We start from the raw sequence: 16981 nt of genomic DNA, 5'->3' as shown, positions 1-16981 counted from the left end.
GAACTTTAGTATTTATAGTAGTTATGACATTTAAATGACCACAAATGGAGATTAGAGATTGAAATTTAATAAACAAACAGTCAGGAACAATTCAGCTTATGAACAACCTCTCGGAACCAATTGTGTTCACAGGTTGAGGACTACCTGTATTCTATTTTTGAGTCTTCACTGAAGTCATTTATGTCGACATTCCCGAACTATTGATAATGTAACATTTGGAAATGAACTATTGATAAGTAACATTTGGAAATGAACTATTGATAATGTAACATTTGGAAATGAACTATTGATAATGTAACATTTGGAAATGATGTGTCTGTTTCCATTAATGCATGGATATAAAAAATGTAAAGTAAACTGAAAAGACAACTACAGTCAGTATCCATAGAAAACAGCAGCAGAGCCTTCATGTGTGACAAACATGTCAAACTGGTCACTAGGGGACAAAATACTGACTTTTTTCATGGTTTGATATTAACGGAATTCTCAAAAACATTTCCTTCAACAGAATTAAAAAATACATTCAAACACAAAGTTCATTGTTTTTAAAATGTAACAAAATTAACTGAACTAAAAAAAACCCTTTTTAAAAAGTTTGAACGTGAACTTGGGCTGAGAAACTCACTAAATGATGAATATTTTTGGACATTTTTTTGTTTTTTGGTATTTTTGGCTCAGACCGAACGATGACTGGAATGTCGTTATTTTGTTTTTTGTTTCAGCGCGTGCAGTAGTTGCAGGAAGGAAGCGCGCGCTCACCAACCAGCCAACCACAGCGCTGCCCTGTGAACACATGCCGCGTGCGCGCGCGTCTACTCACGCGCTGCCGCTGCCCATCCCCCACACGGAGCGAAAATGTCAAAATAAAGGCACAAAACAGCGCAATAACCCGCGCAGAGCTCGCGCGGTGACACCCGTGGACCCAGCGCACACGTGTGTAGATTATAGCGGCGGTAGGGGCGTGGAGACCCGGGGAACACTCACCAGGAGCTCCAAAGCACACGAGGGGTGCCTTCTCTCTGCTCCTAATATGGAATCTCCTCCACCACCGCCGTCTCCTAGCGCGTATCAGAGCTCCAAAAGGCGTTATAACGGCCCTCCGACCCGGCCCGGCGGCGCTGAGGATCCCCACTGACCGACGTGTGGCGGGAACACGGGCATGTATGCTGGTAGATCCCCGCGAGGCGAGCTGGAGCGGGCGTTGCGCCGGACCGAGGCTGTGCTGCTGCGGAGGAGCCCGACGCTTCAGCCGGAACACACGGCCTGACCCGCCAGGCGAAAATGAGCCAGGCCCGAGCCGCGCGCCGCGGGAAGCGCGCGCCACTCACAAACATCAAGGTGGGTGTCGCGTGATGGCGCGATAATGCTCCGGAGCAAGCGTTAGCATCGAGCTACATCACTCTGAATGTTCCTCTCTGCTGGAGCAGCTGCTGCGTGTTGCTACGGTAACACCCACAGAACCCAGTTGAAGTCATCGGTCACTGGCGCTAAGTCACATTCTACGCTTTTAAGATAACTAACATCATTTACACATCACAGACCTGTTAAAAAGCCCCAAACCACCTACATTATTATTATTATTTATTTATTATCAACTAATAGAAATGCATACTTTATAATATACAGTGGTACCTCTACTTACGAATGTCTCTACTTACTTAATTTCTCAGCATGAAAATATTGCCTCTAGTTACGACAGAATTTCGAGTTACAAAAGGTAAAATACAGTATCGGCTGATACTGGCAGCTCCCACAGGTTCCTGAACACAACATTCTTATAGCTGCTCTGCCATTGGCTATTACCTAGTATTATATCTTCCTGGCATCCCATTGGCTCAGAGGGACCTCTGTGTGGAGCTAGATAGGTGTCTATGCAGCGTCCTCCTCATTCACCATCGACCCCTGAGGTGTTCTGATAGTTTTACATAAATATATTAACTTTTAGAGTATTCACTATGGACCCCAAGAAAGTGACGGAGAAAAGAGGAAAAGAAAAGACGAAGAAAAAAGTTTTTTTGTCCGTACAAACAAATCAAGAGATGATAGAAAAGCCTGAAAAAGGGATGCGTTTGGTTGATCTCTCCAAAGAATATGGCCGTAATGCATCTACAATCACCACGTTATTAAAACTAAAGGAAGTTTAAGGAGTTTAAGGCATCGCGTGGGTGGTTGGAGAAGTTCAGAAGGAGGACTGGAATTCACTCTGTTGTTCATGGTGGGGCAAGAGGGCATGAACCAAAGAGGGCAAAAAACAATGAGGACAGCAGTTAAAAGGTTAATGACCATCATTATTATTCTTTATTCTTTGTTTTTTACGTTATGCACAACTCTCATTTATTGTGTAATAATCTAATCATAACATGTATTTGTTACATGTTTTGATGCATTTTTATGCTTTATAAAACATTTACAGTATGTCGGAATTTTTGGGGTCTTGGAACGGATTAGGGCATTTGCATGGAAAACGCATCTCTACTTACGTAATTTTCTACTTATGTAAGTTCTTCCGGAACCAATTAATTTCATAAGTAGAGGTACCACTGTATAAGTTATGCAGTGTTGGTGGTGAGGTTCATGGCTGGTGAGGCACTGATTTCATAATTAGATTTAGATTTACAAAAATATGAACCTACAGTTAAACTTATTCACCATTTAATTAGCAACAGTGAGTGGGTTATGTTTAAAGTTTTAGAGCAGAATTATTTACAGTACAAACTGTAACACACAAATAAGCAATCTGAATTTTAAAAAATTATTTATTTTCCACACTAGAAGGGGCACTGGGCTACAGGACGCACCTTCGACGAATGTAACAAATACATGTTATAATTAGATTATTACACAATAAATGAGAGTTGTGTATAACGTAAAAAACAAAGAATAGAGTAAAGAATAATAATGATGGTCATTTACCTTTTAACTGCTGTCCTCATTGTTTTTTGCCCTCTTTGGTTCATGCCCTCTTGCCCCCCCATGAACAACAGAGTGAATTCCAGTCCTCCTTCTGAACTTCTCCAACCACCCACGCGACGCCTTAAACTCCTTAAACTTCCTCTTGTTTTAATAACGTGGTGATTGTAGATGCATTACGGCCATATTCTTTGGTGAGATCAACCAAACGCATCCCTTTTTCAGGCTTTTCTATCATCTCTTGATTTGTATTTGTATGGACAAAAAAACTCTTTTCTTCGTCTTTTCTTTTCCTCTTTTCTCCGTCACTTTCTTGGGGTCCACAGCAAAAAAGTACTCAAAAAGTTATCATATCTGCGCAAAACTATCAGACTACCTCACTGGTCGAGTGCCGAATGCAGAGACACTCCATAAGAACCGTTCCAGCTCCACACAGAGGTGGAGTGGCATCCCTCTTAGCCAATGGGATGCCAGGAAGATACGTAATAGGTAATAGCCAATGGTAAAGCTGCTACGAGAATGTTACATTCAGGAGCCTGTGGGAGATTCAAGTATCAGCCGATACTGTGTTTTTGCATTACGTAAGTCGAAATTTCTTTCGTAACTAGAGATAATATTTTCCTGCTGAGAAATTTCGTAAGTAGAGACATTCTTAAGTAGAGACATTCGTAAGTAGAGGAACCACTATAGATTAGCTAAATTATGGAAATTTAGTTCATATAGCAAACATGTTTGAACATTTTAATCGTGACATTTAAAGAGATGGCATTACGGTATCACTGTTTTACTACCAGCACAGCTAGTGGAGTCATTGATCAATCCACGGTGAGGCTCGGCTGAATGGTGTCTCACCACAGGTCTCTAATCAATATTTCGGCGGTAAATTTAAAAGGTTAAATTACACTTTATTGTCCACACAAATGGGGAAATTGTCTTTTACACTCCGTTGTACATGCATATATACACTATATGTGTTAGTCGCACACACAAACACTGTATACGGGCCCCTGTAAACACAACACACAAGGGGCCTGTTGGCATGCAATTAATCACATTATTCAGTACTGGGGGAGACGGAGTGATGGGTTGTGACTTCAGGGTGTGCCCCAATGAGCAGCTTGTGAGGGGGACAACGCCTTGCTCAGGGGCGCCTCGGCAATGGCCGGGAGGTGAGCTGACACCCCCCACTATCATCTCACAGTCCGAAGATGTCTGGCGGGAGCGGGAGTCGAGCCACCAATGGCTGGCCCATGTCTGGTCTTAAGACGTTTTGCTCTACCGCTTAGACACTGCCACCCCCATGTGAAATGTGAAAATTCAGCAATTTTGAGTAAAAATAATGTAGAATTGGTGATGTTAAATGGAAAAAAATAGTATACACATCACTGGATAAATATAACTAATTTATTTCTTCCATTTTTTCATTTCTTCTTTCATGATGTCAGGTGAGGTCATGCCTTCCCTGCCTCCCCTGACTGCACGTCACTGAAGTTACGTATAAATGATAAAGGAGGAAAAGAAACGCAAAAGTCACGGGAGCACAGGAGCTACATCTTTACTCCACCAATGAGAACAAGATCCAGTCTCACTGATGTTGTATCCATCCACCAACATGTGGTAAAGAACGAGATCCGGTCTCACTGATGTCGTATCCATCCGCCAAAACGTGGTAAAGAATGAGATGCAGTCTCACTGATGTTGTATCCATCCGCCAACATGTGGTAAAGAACGAGATCCGGTCTCGCTGATGTTGTATCCATCCGCCAACATGTGGTAAAGAACGAGATATGGTCTCACTGATGTTGTATCCATCTGCCAACACGTGGTAAAGAACGAGATATGGTCTCACTGATGTTGTATCCATCTGCCAACACGTGGTAAAGAACGAGATCCGGTCTCACTGATGTTGTATCCATCTGCCAACACGTGGTAAAGAACGAGGTCCGGTCTCACAGATGTTGTATCCAGATGAACCTTTCCTGTTACATGTTAGCCAAATTTGGGCATAAAAGCATTTGCATTTGAACCTTGTGTTGGCTCATGTGTTTTCGTGTTGTTACTTCCTGGAACCAAACAGAAGCCCATTCCACCTCCAGTGTGTTTACACAGACTGTTTAAAGTTGCACTGGTCCTGCCTTGGAATGGCTGTGCAGTTGGGTTGAACCAAGGTCCCGCCTTCCATTAGCAGATACCCAATCATACTTAAGGATGATGGAGTGAAACTTATGATGGCCAATCAGATTTTTATGATGGTCAACGCCATCCAAGGCCCCGTGCTGTGTGTGTTCCTGGCCTTTTCAAATATGTAATGATGGGCAATGGCATTGAAGACACATAAAACCACATGGAGATCACAAGAACTGTATTACCCTCATTACTACTATGTCCATACAGCCACTGCACAAAGTAGTCCCATACTGAGCGATGAAAATAACTTCTGTCACTCATGCTAGAAAATAATTAAAATAATGGCATCATGTACCAAACATCTGCTCAGAGTTTAAAAAAATCTGGTTCAAAACTATATATCAAAACGTACATCATTATGGTACGTGTTTGAGCAAGCCTACTACACTCAGTGGCTCATACTGTATACCTCAGTCACACCTGTTGCACATGGAGCAGAGGAAGGAAACAATACATCACTTGTCATCAAAGAAAACCACCCAATTGTCAAGAACTATCCCACATTACCATGTGATGCTTAAAACTAGTAAACATGTCCAATCAAAACCTTAAAACCAGTAAACATGTCCAATCAGACTCAATTAGAAGTGTTCCAACCACACTCCAGACCTACGCTGATGGTGTGAAACGGGCAAACGGTCTCGCGATCCAAGTTTGAATGAGGTGAAAATCTTTACATAAATATTTAAACGATAATAAGCTTTTTTATGTTTTAATAAATTACATGATGTCAGTAACCTCAGAATAGTTTTTGCAACACCTCCAACCGAGCCGGAGTTTAATCTGTTTGGGGCAGCTTGAGGTCACTGATCCGTGTTACAGTTGTTTTACAGCCAAGAACTTTCATTTGCAATAATAATAATGTGAAGGGGGTGGGGGGGCGTGACATCCACACAGCCTCCATCCCAGGTAAATTAGGACTCCTCACAACTCTGATAGCAGGAGTCATTCTGCATAACCCGCTGTCTCCAGCAAGGTTTTTGTTTTTTTGTGGGTTTGTTAGCAGAGTTAAGGACAATTACTGATGGATGAAACTGGGGGGGGGGGGGTTTGGAGGAACCAAAGACTGTGGGAGTGGATTCACACAAATGACCAGTCACACTAATAATGTACCAGTGTGGTTGAATTGTAAAGGTGGGTTACTGAAGTCACATGATGAGGAGTGTAGGAGTGACTCATGTCTTCTTTGTCAATGCTCTGCAAACACAACACATACATTAAACCAGAGGTCACCAACGCTGTGCCCACGAGCGACCAGGCACCCCCGAGGACCCCTTATCGAGCCCGCAGGTCATGACCTAAAAATAGCACTGCTCAGGTGTTGTGTTACAAAAGTTGCATTTTCCAAAAAAAAAAAGACTATTGTTTACATTATGCAGTTTTTTAAAAATTATGTTATATAAAATTAAAAAATTCAAATAAAAATATTTGATATCAAACTCACCTCTTTCTAAGTCAAAGATCATTTGTGCGCCATGATACTTGTTGCTAACACATTATTCAAAGATGAGACAGGGCCAGCAAGGCCAGAACTCATGATGATATTTATGATAAAAGTTAATTATATTTAAATGTCCATTCATCCATCCATTCATCCATCCATTCATCCATTCACCCATCCATTCACCCATCCATCCATCTTCCACCGCTTATCCGGAATCGGGTCGCGGGGGCAGCAGCTTCAACAGGGAGCCCCAAACTTCCCTTTCCCCCCACATCCACCAGCTCTGACTGGGGGATCCCAAGGTGTTCCCAGGCCAGTGTTTAGATGTAATCCCTCCACCTGGTCCTGGGTCTGTCCCGAGGTCTCCTCCCAGCTGGACATGCTAGAAACACCTCCCTGGGGAGGCGCGCCGGAGGCATCACCACCAGATGCCAAAACCACCTCAACTGACTTCTTTCCACGCGAAGGAGCAGCGGCTCTACTCTGAGCCCCTCGCGAACAGCAGTGTTTCTACCCTATCTCTAAGGGAGACACCAGCTATCCGCCTGAGAAAGACCATTTCAGCCGCTTGTATCCACGATCTCGTTCTTTCGGTCATGACCCATCGCTCATGACCATAGGTGAGGGTAGGAACGAAGATTGAACGGTAGATGGAGAGCTTTGCCTCTCGGCTTAGCTCCCTCTTTGTCACAACAGTGCGGTAAAGCGACTGCAATACCGCTCCTGCTGCCCCAATTCTCCGTCCAATCGCACGCTCCATTGTTCCCTCACTCGTGAACAGGACCCCAAGATACTTAAACTCCTTCACTTGTGGAAGGACCTCATTCCCCACTCGGAGAAGGCAGTCCACCGGTTTCCTGCTGAGGACCATGGCCTCAGATTTGGAGGTGCTAATCCTCATCCCCGCCGCTTCACACTCGGCTGCAAACCGGACCAGTGAGCGCTGCAGGTCACAGGCTGATGACGCAAACAGGACCACATCATCTGTAAAAAGCAGCGATGCAATCCTCAGGCCACCAAACTGTAAAGCCTCCTCACCACGACTACGCCTCGATATCCTGTCCATGAAAATCACAAACAGAATTGGTGATAAAGCGCAGCTCTGGCGAAGACCAACAGCTACTCGGAACAAGTCCGACTTACTGCCGAGAACCCAAACAGGGATTGGATGGCCCTGAGGAGAGGCCCCCTCACCCCATACTCCCACAGTATATCCCTGGGGACCCGGTCGTATACGCCTTCTCCAAGTCTACAAAACACATGTAGACTGGATGGGCATACTCCCAAGCCCCCTCTAGGATCCCTGTGAGAGTAAAAAGCTGTTCCACGACCAGGACGGAACCCACATTGTTCCTCCTCAATCTGAGGCTCGACAATCGGCCGGACCCTCCTTTCCAGCACCTTGGAGTAAACTTTCCCAGGGAGGCTGAGGAGTGTGATGCCCCTGTAGTTGGCACACACCCTCTGGTCCCCCTTTTTAAAAAGAGGAACCACCACCCCAGTCTGCCACTCTTTCGGCACTGTCCCAGACTTCCACGCCATGTTAAAGAGGCGTGTCATCCACAACAGCCCCTCAACACCCTCTCTTAGGAACCATCACCTTATCATGGTGGAGAGATTTGTGTGTCCTAAGGATCCTGGGAGCTTTGTTGTCAGGAGTCTTGTACTCCTGGTAGGGTCACCCAAGGCAAACAGGTCTCAGGTGAAGGGCCAGACAAAGAATGGTTCCAAAAGATCCCATGAAAAACGGAAAAGGGAAAAATGTGACCCTGCCAGGAGGAAGCCCGGGGCCCACGTCTGGAGCCAGGCCTGGACGGAGGGCCAGTCAGCGAGCGCCTGGTGGCCCGGTCTGCCACGAGGCCCGGCTGGGCTCAGCTCAAAAAGGCAAAGTGGACTCTTCCCACCGCTGTTGGGGTGGGAAGACACAGTCAAATTACAAAAATTGGAAAAATTGTATTTTATCTCACATAAAAACCAAAAACATGCTCATCTAATTTATTTAGAACTCCAAAAAGGTTCCCATGGGCTTCTTTCATAATTATATACAGTTTGTGTCACTTGTGCCACTCTTCAAGGGAGTTTTTCAAAATTAGACACAGTGCCACGCGACAAAATGCACGAATCGCGAGACATGTTCGAATCACATGAATCACCGCTGTACGATGGTGACATGGACAGAAACACGGCGCCTGCCATCTGATTATAAGGAGCCATTTGAGCCGCCTTTCTTAATCAAATGTAAACGATCATATCTCCGGTTTTCCAGGGTCAATCGGCTCCAAATAAAAACCGGAAGACAGTTTCACATCTATACTGTCATGTAAATATGAGCACAGCAATCCACGTGACCGACTTTATTTGTTAAGAATGGTTTAAAAACATCATGTGATCTGATCACTGGGGCGTGATCATAGGGCTGTAAGGGTTAAATAAGAAAATAAAAAAGGCATAAATAAGCATAAGTGAAGTTAAGTGTTTATAGTGAGGAAATTACATTTTTGCGGGTGGTCCTGAAACACATAAAGAGGGATTACTCGTTACGGCTCAGTGGTAGAGTGGGTCGTCCAATGTTCCAAGGTTGGTGGTTCAAATCCCACTCGCACCCAAAAACACCCTGAGTGTGAGCTGACAGTGGGAGGTGTCAGCTCACCTCCGGAGCACTGCCAAGGTGCCTTTGAGCAAGGCACCGTCCCCCTCACAAGCTGCTCATTTGGGCGCTCCACCTCTCTACCTCCCCCTGCATGCCTACAGGCCCCCTTGTGTGTGGTTGTGTGTATTACAGGGGCCTGTACTCACTAATATGCATGAGTGTGACTGACTAACATATACTAGAGTGTGCGTTCTTCATTTCCCTCCATGGATTATAACAGTATATAAAATTAAAAAAAATATCTCTGATTTTTGCTCGTACGTCAAACAAAAATATGGGGAGGGTGACGGCTCGTATCTCTAAACACTTCTACGTCCAGCAGCCCGTACCTCGGGCTTCTGCTGTATGTCTGGCCTCTCGCTGTGTTTTTACCTCCCTTTACATAAACTCTTATCCTCCCTTCTCTGTAATTAACTGAAGCAAAAATGAAATTAATGTAAATACACACTTTCAACCAAACCCTCCATTTGGTCACTTTCTTAAGTCATTTCCTATCCAATGATATCAGGCCCAGCATTAAAGCCCATGCTAGCATCATGCTCTTTTACCATCAAAGTACATGAATACTTCATTCCACCTCCAGTATATTTACTGCATAGACAACGACAAGGTTCCAATGAAGCCTGACTCCATCATACGTGTTCATAAGGCCTTGCAGTAATGACCCTTCTCTACCTACGGAGCTATAATTCACCTTCTGCGGTGAGACTGGAATAGCATGGCTGACTGTTGCTGTTAAGTGATTACATTATTTAGCACTGTGGAGATGGACACAGAGAAACAGATGTGTGTGTGTGTGTGTATGTGTGTGTGTGTGTGTGTGTGTGTGTGTGTGTGTGTTTGTGTAGGAGTGTGTGTGTGGGCTGCTCTGTGGGTGTGTCAGCGCAAAGAAAAATGGAATGAAATTACTGGAATCTTTTATGTGAGTGTGTGTGTGTGTGTGTGTGTGTGTGTGTGTGTGTGTGTGTGTGTGTGTGTGTGTGTGTGTGTGTGTGTGTGTGTGTGTGTGTGTGTGTGTGATTGTGTGTGTGTGTGTGTGTGTGTGTGTGTGTGTGTTCCGCCTCACCCGGCTGATAGGAGAGAGAGGTTGTTGGGTTTAATATTGCCATCGATCCCAGCTCACGTTCTCACACATTAACTTAACTGCTATCTACTGTAGACAGTTAAAGACTCTCAAAGGGAGACAAAAGGGACTGGAGTGAAGTTGTGCAGTTGGAGGGGGTGTTCAAACAAAACCCTGTTATAAATCTACCCAGTGTTAAAATGAGGAGTTGTGTTCCGCACCAACAATCCCAGCGATCAGAGAAGACTGGATACTGGACATGGACCCCCTGGAGGGGGCATTATGTAAAGTAGATGTCCGTTTGGACACAGATCTGGTCCTGATTGAGATATCTCAACCAATATCTGCTGGATTGGAACAAAATAAGCTTCATGTGTCCACGTTCACCACATGATGAGGCCTCTAAATCTAATTTGGGTCACATGTTTTACTGCTGTCTGTCCCAGCGGACTACAGGCGAGAGGTGGGGTACACCCCGGACAAGTCACCGTTTCATCACAGGGCCTCAAGGAAAGATAGACACCCATTTAAGCCCACAGTTATACCTACAGACAATTTATAGCGGCCGAGTCACCTAATTTACATATTCTGGTTGGTACGATGAAGCTGGAGAACCCAGAGAAAACCCACACAGCCACAGGGAGAACATACAAACACACAACTCACACAAATCATCATCTTTGTTCCTAACAGACTTTAAATACCATTGGCTGCAGTTCCAAAGGAGACTGTACCTGTGAACACACACAGATATGTGCAGGAATGTACCTTCAGCATGTTCACACTGATATTCACTTCTATGGTGATGATTCACCAGAGTTTCATGCTGATACAAGTCATAGCAGCGCTTCAGCAGAGTCGTCTCATGATGCCTATGACGAAACATGCAGGGATTATTCATGGGGAAACCAGTGGCCACCAAAATAGGTCCTCCCTCTTTACAACTTTAATGGAAGTAACATATATTAAATATTATAAAAGGCCTGAAAATAAATCAACCTTATGCTGTAGAAGCTAGAATACTAATCCGTTCTACAGCCCAGGGTGGTGTTTCCTCTGGTATGACCAGAACAACAGAACAAGGACAGATCAAGGTTCTCTTGGTGTAAAGACAGTTATAGAAGAGCACAGGGAAGACAAGTCCAAGAAGCTCATAGTCACTATGGATCATGGTGTGGGAGCAGTTCACACGTGTGAATCACACACATGGAATGTACAATTCTGCTGGCTTCATTTGTCTGGATGCTTAGTTTTGGCATGAATCATTGACCACATAACATTTTCAATATCATAACTCTAAATATAATAATATGTCATTTAATTTTATTCATAAATTATGACTTATTGAACATAACATAATATTTAAAATTGTTTGAAGGCCTCACAAACGTTGTCAAACGGGCGTTTCTGGCTGGTGGTTGTGTAAATGGCCTGCGTACCAGACTGGGTTGATCTCACTCCCTTCCTACCGCTTCACTGTTCGTGTCCTCAGCGCTGCTCATCTACTGGCTCACGTACGACCAGAACCAGGACCCAACATTACATCTGCAACATTTACAGACACCAGCAGTGACACAAACACAGGCTGTGTCTGAGGCACCTTAATTCATGTCTGTTCTCAAGAAGTAAAGATAAAAAGCATCTACCTTGTGCTCTGCAGTGAAAACAACCTGCTTTGGGGGGGTTAGGTGTCAAGAACACATCCTTGTGAGCTTCCAGAAAGGTGCTAAAAAAGAATGTGAAAATAATGTGTGTGGTTTGATGTACAGCTTAAAGTTAACAGGCAGAAGGTGAGAGATTCTCTTTGCTGTTGTAGAAGGACCCCATAAGGATGAGAATGTAGTTTCACATGTAAAACAACAGAGACAGAGGACACAGACAGCCACAGTTATCAAGCAGGGATTGGAGGTAAACTCTGGGCTCCATGTGGTTGTTCAGTTGGTAGCAGTGCTCTGACTCGTCTATGACTCTGTTTGCCCTCTATTGTCAACAGGAGGCAAAGCAACGCCTTGAACTGCCTTAACCAAAGTGTACACGCTCTCTCTCGAGAGAGAGAGCCACATAAATATCTATTTTATATTTTAGTTTTAACATTGCTTTCCTACTTTAAGTCTAATTTGAACAGAGCTTTTTGATGCTTTTACTTCGATATTAATTAATTGAGTCACTATTTTGGTATCTTGTTACAATTTTGGTCCATTTGTAGGACGATCTGCTCTGATTAGTATTTTTTACCTGTTTCTCTCTTTCTTCCTTTTGAAACAGTTCATACTGTTAGAGTGGGAGGAATGTTCAGAGAACTAGGTGTTGATTTATTCAATCGATCAGGTCATTAAAACATTCATTTATGTCATATAAAGGAGAAAGTGGGGTAAGTCCAGTCACACACAGTCAGGACGACATAATGATTTAAGTCCAGTTGACATTATTCAGGTCATCTTGGACTCATGGAGAGTGTGAGGAGCAACGCTAAACGTAGCACGTGTCGCGAATCAGGTCAGCTGATGTTGTTTTCACTTCCCTTCTTACTCCACATGTGTCCACACACACATGTGTCATGCCTTTCCTGAACCGTAGACACTGCCCCCAATCATTTCAGGATCTGTAAGCTGACTGAAAATGTGTGTTATTACAGATGAATAACACAACGTAAACGTGTTTAACTGTCAGTGATGGCCTTGTTCTATTCAGTAACACCACTGACTGTGGCTCAGGAGACAGTGCAGGTTGTCCATGAACCAGAGGGTTGTTGATTTGAATGCTGCTCCATCCCATTGGTGCTGATTGGCTGCCACATTTCCGTCAGTCTGCCCCAGGGTCGCCGTGGCTACCGATGGTGTTTACCATCATCAGTGTGACTGTGGACTGAATGGATTCTGTGTGAATGACTTCAGTCCCTGCAAAAAGGGCTATATAAATCATATTTATTATTATTATTATTATTATTATTATTATTATTATTATTATTATTATTATTATTATTATTATTATTATTATTATTATTATCACTTATAACTTGCAGTGAAATTGTCATATGTAAGAAGTGGCTCATATTACCCCATTCCCCCCTGAAGTTTGTATACACTGAATTAAAACGATGACAAATGCATTAAAAATGAATGAAATGCCTGAAAGACAAAATGAGAACAACGATAAAGTAATTCATTCCTCTGCACAGACACTGGCAGCAGACAAAGGAGGCCACGGTTCTCTCCGTATTCTTTATCCTCAGATTTAAGACAACAATTTAAACCTCCAGCTGGTTTGAATCAAAATGTTTCCCCAAATTAATCATTATTATTTTAGGTACTTACATTTCCTTGTTGACAACCTAAACAGCCTTTCAGATATTTTATGTCCTCATGTATTCAACTATGTAAATAAAAGAAAAAAAATCACCGTAAAATCTCACTGATTATCTAAAATTGGACGGAGATGTGTTTGTGTTTGAAGCAGTAACTTAAAGTGTTCTAGTTTTACTACTCATCTCTCTAGTCACAGTGACCCGCTGCGGCGGATAAACTGGGAAAAAAAAGATGGATTTTTCTAGTCATTTACCAGTCAACTCTTTAATGATTGAACTAAAGAACAAGATAAATGAAAATGGCAAAATATTTTGAATACATTTTCTAAATTGAATTAAGTCAGTAGAACATCCTGGGAAAACAACTTGTTTGGTCTGTTAGTCAATGTAGCCTCTGTGGATGGATGGATGGATAAATAGAGGTGACCAGAGGCAAGTAGAGGTGACCAGAGGTGAGTAGAGGTGACCAGAGGTGACCAGAGGTGAGTAGAGGTGACCAGAGGTGACCAGAGGTGAGTAGAGGTGACCAGAGGTGAGTAGAGGTGACCAGAGGTGAGTAGAGGTGAGTAGAGGTGACCAGAGGTGAGTAGAGGTGACCAGAGGTGAGTAGAGGTGACCAGAGGTGAGTAGAGATGACCAGAGGTGACCAGAGGTGAGTAGAAGTGAGCAGGGGGCAGCTCCGTCGTGGTGCGCCCTTACTGAGCAACTTGTAAAGGGGATGGCGTCTTGCTCAAGGGCGCCCCAGCAGTGTGAGCTGACACCTCCCACTGTCAGCTCACACTCCAAAATGGCTGGGCGGGAGCGGGAATCGAACCGCCGATCTTGGGTCAGTGGACGACCAGCACTACCGCTGAGACACCGCCGCCCGTACGTTACAGATATAATTAATCTGTGCTGAATGAAGTCAACGGACTGACAGGAAAAGCTAGAAGACGTTCATCCTGTTCGGAGCTGAAGAAGCCTCCATTGAGAGGAACCCTAACCTGGACGACTGATAACCTCCAGTGGGAGACATCCACAAACAGAAAGACATACCTTAAGTACAGCCTGTCCAGATGTCTGCTGTCACAATATCCTCTCTACAGGAAGAAAACGCAACAACGCTGCAAAGGAGAAATGCTGCTTTACTCAAGACGCACACATTTCACATGAAAATACAGTTTTACATGAAGAAACTCATGTTTGAATCCCAAATGAGTGGCGACGTCAGAATCACATGATACCTGCACAGGAAAGAGTCTGACTCACCACAAAACCAGTAAATATCGAGTCACTCCTGTTACCGCGGGATATCCAAAACTCAGATTTCAACTTGGTAACCTTCATTTATATCTACGTAAAAAATGTTTTTGAATGATAGGCAAAGCAACTGGCAAGACTGTGGTCAACAGCCACTGGTGAGGCTCATTTCCTGTCCTGCTGTTCCACTTCCTGTTCACAGACATCTGTCTCACAGAGGCGAACAAACCAACATCTCGCCTGCACCACACTCCAACAGGACCAGCGTGCAGGAGAAAGGCATGCTGGGTACGCACTGAAAATACTGTCTGAATGGGGCCAGAGATGGGGGAGGGTAGTGGGGGAGGGTAGATAGAGGCGGGGGAGGGGGGGACTTATTGTAAACTGTAAGAGGTGTGCAGCAACTGGGACAGATTATGTCTGCGGAAACGAAGACTGCAGGATCCCACCCATCCCCCACACACCACACACACACACACACACACACACACACACACACACACACACACACACACACACACTAGAGCTCATTTGTGCATGGCTGGTCACCTCTCTGCATAGATAGATTCCTCCCCTCCCCCTCCGCTCTGCTCAGTCATTCAGACCTGGGAGAGTCAATAACAAGCTGACATCATCATCGTTCTGTGGATACAGTGGAGCCTTTATCCAGGGGCCGGTGAGGAAGAGGAGCCTCCTGTGTGCCCCCGATGAAGGGCTCCGATCACAGAACAGAGTTGGAGATGGGGGGGACCAGAGCGGGGCGGGGGGCGATAGTGCGATGGGGGAGGGGAGGCAGGGTCGCCCCTGTTCTGGCAGGACCAGTGACACTGATGAAGATGTGTGATGGTTCCCAGTGCAGAGTCAGATGAGAACAATAAAACCCTGGTATTCTATTCTAATTTATTTTCTATTCCTGATGAACTGGATCACACGCTTCAAGTTTTACTCACATTGAACAACAGCAGGCCGACCAACAGCATCATGTCGCTGCAGCGTTTCACACCAGAGCAAAAACGATATAATATACTGTAACACTATATAACACTATATAATGTAACACTATATAATGTAACACTATATAATATAACACTATATAATGTAACACTATATAACACTATATAATGTAACACTATATAATGTAACACTATATAAAATAACACTATATAACATAACACTATATAATATAACACTATATAATGTAACACTATATAATATAACGCTATATAATATAATGCTATATAATATAACACTATATAATGTAACACTATATAATGTAACACTATATAATGTAACACTATATAATATAACACTATATAACATAACACTATATAATATAACACTATATAATGTAACACTATATAATATAACACTATATAATGTAACACTATATAATATAACACTATATAATGTAACACTATATAATATAACACTATATAATGTAACACTATATAATGTAACACTATATAATATAACACTGTATAATGTAACACTATATAATATAACACTATATAATATAACAATATATAATATAACACTATATAATGTAACACTATATAATGTAACACTATATAATATAACACTGTATAATGTAACACTATATAATATAATACTATATAATATAACACTATATAATTTAACACTATGTAATATAACACTATATAATATAACACTATATAATGTAACACTACATAATGTAACACTATATAATGTAACACTATATAATATAACACTGTATAATGTAACACTATATAATATAATACTATATAATATAACACTATATAATTTAACACTATATAATTTAACACTATATAATATAACACTATATTACTATGCCTATTTATGCCTTTTTATTTGTATAGTCTTGATGGGTTATTTTTTACTCTTTGTATTTGGAAACAACGATCAAATATTGTTGATCTTGTCCATTTGAAGGTTCTGGAGCTCCCAGCTTCACATCTGTTCTTTGTTTTTGATTTCTTTTGCCTTTACGTTAGAAAACCTGCTGCTATCCTCCCATTAATATCCTGAATAAACCATCATCACCATTGCTTTACATTTTAAGACGCAACAGTTTGTTTATTCAGTGAACAAACCACAGAAACAACACCTCCCACATCAGATACAGGCACGCTAATAATTTGTGCTTCCTGTTTTGTGGCGGTTCAGCTCATCCTCTGCTCTGAT

General features: G+C 42.9%; 1 protein-coding gene and 1 long non-coding RNA gene across 2 annotated transcripts in view; one reads left to right on the top strand and one right to left on the bottom strand.

The window, feature by feature from the left end:
- The window catches only part of tbl1xr1a (TBL1X/Y related 1a), a 57586-nt gene extending 56325 nt beyond the window's left edge, over positions 1-1261 (bottom strand). The window contains exon 1 of the mRNA XM_068318837.1: positions 985-1261. The gene's annotated coding sequence lies outside the window, so the exon portion shown is untranslated. The remainder of the gene's footprint in view (positions 1-984) is intronic.
- Positions 1206-4936, top strand: LOC137598564 (uncharacterized). Its single transcript, XR_011036701.1, has 2 exons — positions 1206-1338; positions 4356-4936. It is a non-coding gene; the product is annotated as an uncharacterized lncRNA (long non-coding RNA).
- The last annotated feature ends 12045 nt before the right edge of the window (positions 4937-16981 follow it).

Source organism: Antennarius striatus, chromosome 7 (assembly GCF_040054535.1).
Source record: "Antennarius striatus isolate MH-2024 chromosome 7, ASM4005453v1, whole genome shotgun sequence".
Lineage (NCBI taxonomy): Eukaryota > Metazoa > Chordata > Actinopteri > Lophiiformes > Antennariidae > Antennarius > Antennarius striatus.
The sequence above is the reverse complement of the archived record's forward strand: the minus strand, read 5'-3'. Positions and strand labels throughout refer to the sequence as shown.